Source organism: Citrus clementina, unplaced genomic scaffold (assembly GCF_000493195.1).
Source record: "Citrus clementina cultivar Clemenules unplaced genomic scaffold, Citrus_clementina_v1.0 scaffold_6, whole genome shotgun sequence".
NCBI classification, from domain to species: domain Eukaryota; kingdom Viridiplantae; phylum Streptophyta; class Magnoliopsida; order Sapindales; family Rutaceae; genus Citrus; species Citrus x clementina.
The window spans coordinates 9,653,822-9,661,717 of record NW_006262139.1 but is presented as its reverse complement, the minus strand read 5'-3'; the positions used below and the strand labels follow the sequence as shown (position 1 = coordinate 9,661,717).

The 7,896-nt window shown below is 34.1% G+C and overlaps 1 non-coding gene across 1 annotated transcript; it reads left to right on the top strand.

Moving 5' to 3' along the window:
* The first annotated feature begins 1,315 nt into the window (after positions 1-1,315).
* On the top strand, positions 1,316-1,420 carry LOC112097515. The gene has a single exon (XR_002905047.1). It is a non-coding gene; the product is annotated as a small nucleolar RNA R71 (small nucleolar RNA).
* The last annotated feature ends 6,476 nt before the right edge of the window (positions 1,421-7,896 follow it).

The following is a 7,896-nucleotide window of genomic DNA, read 5'->3' as shown; positions in this document are numbered from 1 at the left end:
AACAAATTTACACTAGCTCCTAAATCTAACAAAGCATTTTCAATTGTATGGTTCCCTATGCTACATGAGATAGTGGGGGAGCCTAGGTCTTTGCATTTTAGAGGAATTTTATGTTGGAGGATAGAACTAACGTTTTCTGTTAAAAATGCCTTCTTTTGAACGTGAATGTTTCTCTTTTTAGTACAAAGATTTTTAAGAAACTTGGCATAAGATGGAACTTATTTTATAGCATCAAGTAAAGGGATGTTAACACTTACCTGTTTGAAGATTTCAAGAATCTCACCTGTGGATTTTCCCTTCTTTCCTTTAGCTAACCTCTGAGGAAATGGAGCTTTGGGAACATATTCCCGTGTGTTGGTTTCTTTTTTCTCCTCCAGTGATGAGTCCTTAACATTCACAGGTACAATTTGATTTTCTTTTGTCACCGGCATCTCTACTTTGTTGTCAACTTCTTTTCCTTTTCACAAGGTCATGATTGCTTTGACCTCTCTATGCTGCTGTGGTGAACTGGTACTTGTTCATGTACTCTTTTAGGATTAGGCACTGGTTGACTTGGAAATTTACCTTTCTCAACAGTCATTGCCAAGGTCTGAACTGAAGAAGCAAGTTGTCCCACCATATTCTTGAGGCTTGAAACTGATTGAGCTTGTGAGTTGAAGCTTGCTCTCAACTCATTTCGTAGTCCATCAATGGTGCGATTCTGTTGCTCAATCATGGAGTGAGTAACATTCTTGAAATTCTGAAATGCATCCTCCTATGGTCTGGGTTGAGAGTAGTTCTGGTTCTGATTGTATGGTCTAAACGGAGGCTGAGAGGCTTGAGGAACTTGAGGAATTTGTTGCATTGGTGGAGCTGGAGCTACTGGTCCATTTTGTTGGAATCCTTGAGACCATGAAAAATTGGGGTGGTCTCTCCATCCAGGATTATATGTGTTGGAGTATGGGTTGTAATTTGATGGTTTTCTTATTACACCTATGGCATTGGCTTGATCTGGATATGAGTTAGGATCGTGTGGCTCTGTTGATTTAGCAGTCGATAACGATGCTATTTGTCGAGAGAGACCTTCAATTATTGCTTTGACTTCTTTAATTTCTGAACTGGATTCATCAATGTGAACCTCATTTACTCCCTTAATTCTTCTAGTATTCCTGAGTGACCGACTCTGTTGTTGGGAATTATCGGCTTGTCGCTGGAAGAATTCCTAAATCTCTGATGCACTTTTTGACATTAACTCTCCTTCACTTGTTGCCATTAGCCATTCTTGCACATTCGGCAATAATCCTTTCAAAAAGTATTGGCATTGATGTCATTTCTCATACCAATGATGTGGACACTTCAAGAGTAACCCATTGAATCGCTCCCATGTTTCGAAAAACTGCTCGTCCTCTCTCTGGGTAAACTCTGAGATTTCCCTGCGAATAGCATTAGTTTTATGCACTGGGAAATATTTATTCAAAAATTTTGTAACCATTTATTCCCATGATGTGATGCTATTAGCAGGCAATGTATTAAGCTATGAACGAGCTCTATCCTTTAAAGAAAATGGGAATAGTCTAAATTTTACATCATCATCTGAAAAATTCTCATATTTAAATGTTTGACAAATAGCATGAAAATCATTCAAATGATTATATGGGTCCTCATTTTCTAGGCCATAGAATGTTGGGAGACAATTTAGCACACTAAGTTTTAGTTCAAAGCTCCTAGCAGCTACATTTGGGTATCTTATACATGATGTGCTCAAATTAGCTAAAGGACTGAAGTAGTCCTTAAATGGCCTTTCCTGTAGTTGCAAATCCATTTTATTTTTAACTTGTTTGTGTGTGCGAAGTGTTTTCTCAAGTTCAAGATCTATAGGTTCAAGATTAGGTAATAATGACCTTCGACCATGCATGCAAAACAAATAAAATAAAAAATAAAGATGGGAACAAAACAAATAAAAATAAAGAAGAGAGAGAAATTACGATACTAACCTTATTGCGCTATTACAACCTTACTATAAAAATACACAAAAATAAATACATTAAATAAATTAACTAAAAATAAATTAATAAGATAACAAAAATTACAAAAAAAAAATAAATTGAAAATTAAATTACATAATTTTAAAGAAGAGGGAAAATAAATAAATAAAATTCTTAGCTCAAAATGTAAATTCATTCTTTTTTTTCTCTTTTTTTAAAATTACAAGAAAATAAATAAAATAAATTATTCATAAAAATTAATTCTGTGAATTAAAATTACTTACCTCCCCGGCAACGGCGCCAAAAACTTGTTGTGCAAATTTTATTGAACTCGCAAGCACACGAATCTATTGTAGAATAGACTAATGGTGACGAGTGTCGATCCCACGAGGATGTGGATTTTAATTGTATGTAGAATTAATTTTGTAAATAGGTGGTTGGATTTGTGGTGAAATTGATTTGGATTATCCTAAAATTGAAATTGAAATGGCGAGAATAAATTCTAAAATTGAAATTGAAATGGCGAGAATAAATTCTAAAATTGAAATTGAAATGGCGAGAATAAATTCTAAAATTGAAATTGAAATGGCGAGAATAAATTAAAGAGAAATCTATTGAGATGACGTACTTGGGTATCTTGATCCGTCAACATGCATCATGGGCTAAATATTCCTTATTAATACCAATTAAATCATGAGGGGGGAATCCACACCTCATAAACCACGCTCTAATCAATATGGTACTAAGGGCTTATCGTGCCAAATAATAATAACCTTGTACTAGGGGGCCGGTGAAACCAAGGCGGTACTAGACAAGATTAGTATTATTTATCGACGAGAAGTCAAAACATCCACAAAAAGTAGAGGGGAAGAGAAAGTAAATTTACTAAATAAAGCCCATGACACATGTTGAGACTTCACCTTCAACCCAAGCTTGAAAGAAAATTAGCTACTCATAATTGAACTAGGGGAAAAATGGGAATTTATTAAAATACATAGAAAATACAAGATGAAGAAGGAATTACAGAAAATGGATCCCAAAAATGGATTAAGAGGTATCAAATTAGGGGGGAGATGCCCCCTTTTTATAGATACATGAAGTACATCATGGCCATCGGATTAAAAACAGTTTGGACGCTCAGGATTGTGCCATGTCATTAGTCAACAGTACGCGGTTTGACCACGCGGATGAACAGTAACACGGTTTGACCCAGGTTGAACAGTAGCATAGTTTGGTTGAAAATAATCCTATGTGATGCATGTACCGTACGCGAGATTTTTCGTCCACTGATATGCTGCCACGTCACCATCAACAGTACATAAGAATTTTAACCCAACAGGATCGTAACACCTCATCAGTCAATGCCACATCATCGGTCAATGCCACGTCATCGATCCGTCTATGTGAACAGTGTCATGAACAGTAACGTAGACAGTACCGTACACGTGAATAGTACCGTATATGTGAATAGTGCCATTTTTCCTTTTATGCTCCTCCTAAGGTTTTCGACCGTCCTGAGTTCAAAAGTGATGTCCGTTTTGCCGTCTGATCTCTCATTTATTGTGAAATGACCATGATGCCCCTAAAATACATAAAATACTTAATTAAAATAAAACATACACAAGAAGGTTAAATACATAAAAGTAAGGGTTGTTAGTAAGACTTGAAATGTAAAATGACGGTTTTTTCTTTTATAAATATGCATTTTCTAACTCTCAACAAATATGCAAATATAATCAAATAATAAATTCCATGGGTGTTGGCCTTACTAAAGGCGACACAACATGATATACCTACTGATAAATGCAAGTTTTAAAGTTTATGGTGAGCTTCCCAGGTCTTAGAGATGGCTTCAAGAAGGATTGCAAACCATTCATTAGGCTCGATAATTGTCACTTGAAGGGGCCATTTGAAGGTGTGTTGTTACCAGCAATAAGTTTGGATGCAAACTAGAGGATATTTCCTATTGCAATCTATGTTTGTGAATTTAAAAACACTTAAAATTAGACCTAGTTTCTGGGCCACTTGCAAGAGTATTTACCTAATGATATACAGTTGGCGTTCATGGCTGATAGGCAAAAGGAGTACTTAATGTACTTTATTTTGAGTTCAACAAGTTCTATACAAGACATGTATTTGTGAACCTCAGGACAAGATTCCCTCAAATGGAGTTGAGGGATGAGTATTAACGGGCAGTTAGAACATCTAGTAAGGATGTTTTTGTCGAAGCAATGAATGACATGCAAAAAATTGATAATGATGCATTTCAGTGGTAGAGAAAGTTAAACCTTAAGCATTGGTCAATGTATGCCTTTGATGTTTGTAAAGTATAATCACGCAATAAATAACATGATAGAAAGTTAGAATGAATAGCTTGGTGAAATGAGGAAAGCACCAATAATAGCTTTGGTAAGGTAAATTAGGAAGCGGATGATAAAAGAAATAACTGAGACAAGACAACCTTGTTTGAAGTGGCCAACTGATGTTCTTACATTTATTGGCAGAAAGATGAATAGCATACTGAAGGTTGGTAGCAATTATCACGTCATATCAGCAAGTGATCCTTTATATGAAATTGAAATAGGCCATAGTCTTATGTTGTTAATGTTGATGAGTATACATGTAATTGTGGGTTATGACATATTAGTGGCTTGCTTTGTAAGCATATAATGTCTTATGTAGCTCACTCACATTAGAGGTATTTATGAGAAACTTGTTGCTCCTTATTTTGTAAAAGATGCATATATGACTTGACAAATCTAAATGGCCACATGTTGAGTTTGATGAAATACTACCCTCAATTGTTCAAAGACCGCACCTTGTAAGCCCAAGACATATAGAAGAAGGGAGGTTGATGAACCACTAGCACATAGAAGAAAGTTCACAGTATATTGTTCATATTGTTGATGTATTGGTCATAATATAAAAGGTTGCCCTACTAATCTAGCCAATGCATAAAAGAAGACTAGAAATATATTAGTCAATTTGAGATTGCTTACAATTTTAGTTATTGTTAAGGTAAACTTCAAATTACCACCACCTAGAGTGACTATACATGGTGGATAAATTAATGTTTTCATATTTTTTTGGGAGAGGGTGTAAATTGAAGTTAGTCACTTTAGGTAGGGAGTAATATGAAGTTTATTATATTAAAGGATTGAGTGTACTGACAAAATTTTGTTCACTGTGTTAAACAAAAGCATAAGATTTGGCAGCAGCTTCATGCTTAGAAACATTATTTATAGGAGTGAATACATCAGGTATGTAATGTTTAATAAACATATTATAAAGTACATAATTTTTAAATTGAAACACAGTTTTATTTACATGATTAAACCCCTAAATAATGGATGAATTACGATCAACATCTGAGCCATCATCTAATAATTTAATGTCAAGGCCAAACCAATTAATAAAGGGTTTAGTAACTAGGAAATCATTAGCAATAAAGGAAGCATCAACAATAAGTAAAGCAAAAAAAAAAAACTAAAGAATGCATCAATAACAAGAAATATAACTTTTGATCAATATCTAATGCCACCAATAGTAAGCATTGAAATTAGAGAGGGAGACATATTTGATAGGGCTACCCCGTAATCTGCCCTAGTTCAAACAAAGAGAGATTTAAAGGGCGAAGACTGTAAGTTTTTTTCTTTTTCTTTAAAAATCAATCTTTCTACTTACATGTAAGATGTTATCTAACGGACATGCTAACTACTAATTGTTTTGACTTTATATGATAGAGAACTATAGCTACAGTTAATGGCATGATGGCAACAATATCGTCATTTTATGGAAATGGTGCTGTTGATTTTGATATTTTGATACTTTTGAATACATGATGTAGCAGAAGTTTGACCTTCAAATATTTTTATTGATTCTTGAGAATACCGGAATAAAGAATAATCTAAATTCACGTTGATTCGAAAGAATATCGTGAACGTAGTGGTTAAGACTTCTTGATTCTGTAGAATGCTGAGAATTAGCTAAACTAAAACCCTTACACAGAGCATTGAAAATGAACATATTATTAAACACAAATATGCCATCCAAGGCTACAAAAGAGAGCTATTTAGACTAATAGTAATTGCCCTAAACCATAAACAAAAAGGAAATCAAAGTCCTAATCTAGAAAAAAAAGACACTAAACTTTAGACAATAAGAAAACTCATCCAAGTAGGATAAGGAATCTTAATCTACATCATTTCCCTTATAATAGAGAGAATTCGCCCTTGAATTCAAATTGTAATTAATAGTATTTTCATTATGATCACCTCTGAAAGAAATAAGATGCTTGAAATTGAAAACATCTGCAGTGCGGATATAACTAGGAAGCTTCACTTTGCAATACTAAAATTTATATTGTTTATAATCTTTACCGATTTTCTGAATAGAAAACTTGTTCTACTTTCTAATTGAGAACCTGTCTTTGATGAAGACAACTTAAACAATCTCCCACTTTAAATTTTAAAGCTCGATACCGTTTATTTGCCTCAATTTTATAACCTTCAGTGGTCTTCTTCCAAGACTCTTATGTATTATATGAACTTTTTGAAGCTGCTCAATAAAGTCTTCTATCTTGATGCTTTGCAAACTAATCTAATGCTGGGGTTAAGTCAATAGGTGCTTGCGGATTATATCCATAATTCACCTGAAAAAGACTTGAACTAGTACTATGCTTGACATAATAATTATAAGAAAATTGTACTTAATACAGCTTTTAATCCCATATCTCCGAGTTATCACCAACTAGACTACGTAGATGGTTTTCTAAAAAGGGTTGACAACGTCAGTTTATTCATCTATCTATAGGTGATGAGTATATCTAAAATTCAGGCGATTGTTGGTCAACTTCTACAATGTCCTCCAAAATGGCTAAGAAATCATGTATCTTTGTCAGATATAATAGAACTCGATAAACCATACAATTTATAGGTTTCTTTGAAAAATAGGTGAGCAATAATTATAGCGTTTATAGTCTTCTTGCATGCAACAAAGGTAACCACTTTCGAGAACCGATCAACAACGACAAATATTGGATCCATACCCCTCTGAGCATGGGGTAACCCCAAAATAAAGTCCATGCTAATGTCGGTCCAAGGTTGTGTTAGAATTGGCAACGACATATATAATCCCACACTAGTTGGAGTACCCTTGCAAATTGACAAATGTGATAAGTCTTGATATAATGATTAACATCATGCCTTATAGTAGGCCAAAAATAAGTGTTTGCTACTAAAGCCAAAGTTTTGTCGTGACCCATACATCTTTTATTATGTAGTTTTACAATGATCTTTAGTCTCAAACTTATGTCAAGAACACGTAATTGATTACCTTTTGAAAATGAATATGTTATGCAAATGATAGTTTGAGTGGAACCCTGTAGCAATGTATTCTAATGAAAAAGTGAAAAAAGAGTTAGTAACATATAACTTTCAAAATATGTCAAATCCAAAGACTTGATTATATATTTGTGTCAACAAGGAAGGTTGTCGACTAAGTGCCTGTACTACTCTATTAGATTTGTCAAAAGTATGCTTTACTACGAAAATAAATTGTTGAAGGAAAGTTGTCCACATGGACAATGTATAAAACAAAGTAAATTATCAAGAGAGCTTATCTTGACTGTCGAGATGTTTTAACATGGCATGATCAATGTATGAAATAAAGGCTCGATGAATCAGACAGTAATGCTAATGTTTTAATACTTAGACCACTGCATAAAACTCCATATCATAAGTGCTGTAACATGCCTTTACTCTATTCAACTTCTTACTGAAATAGGCTATAGGCTTACCTTGGGAGTTACGAACAACTCCAATGCCTATTTTATATGCATAATGTTGGGTGATTTTTATTGCTATAGGTGTCAATGTGCAAGTGTACACAACAAGTAATATACTGATGAGTATTCAGATCATCTCCACAGGGA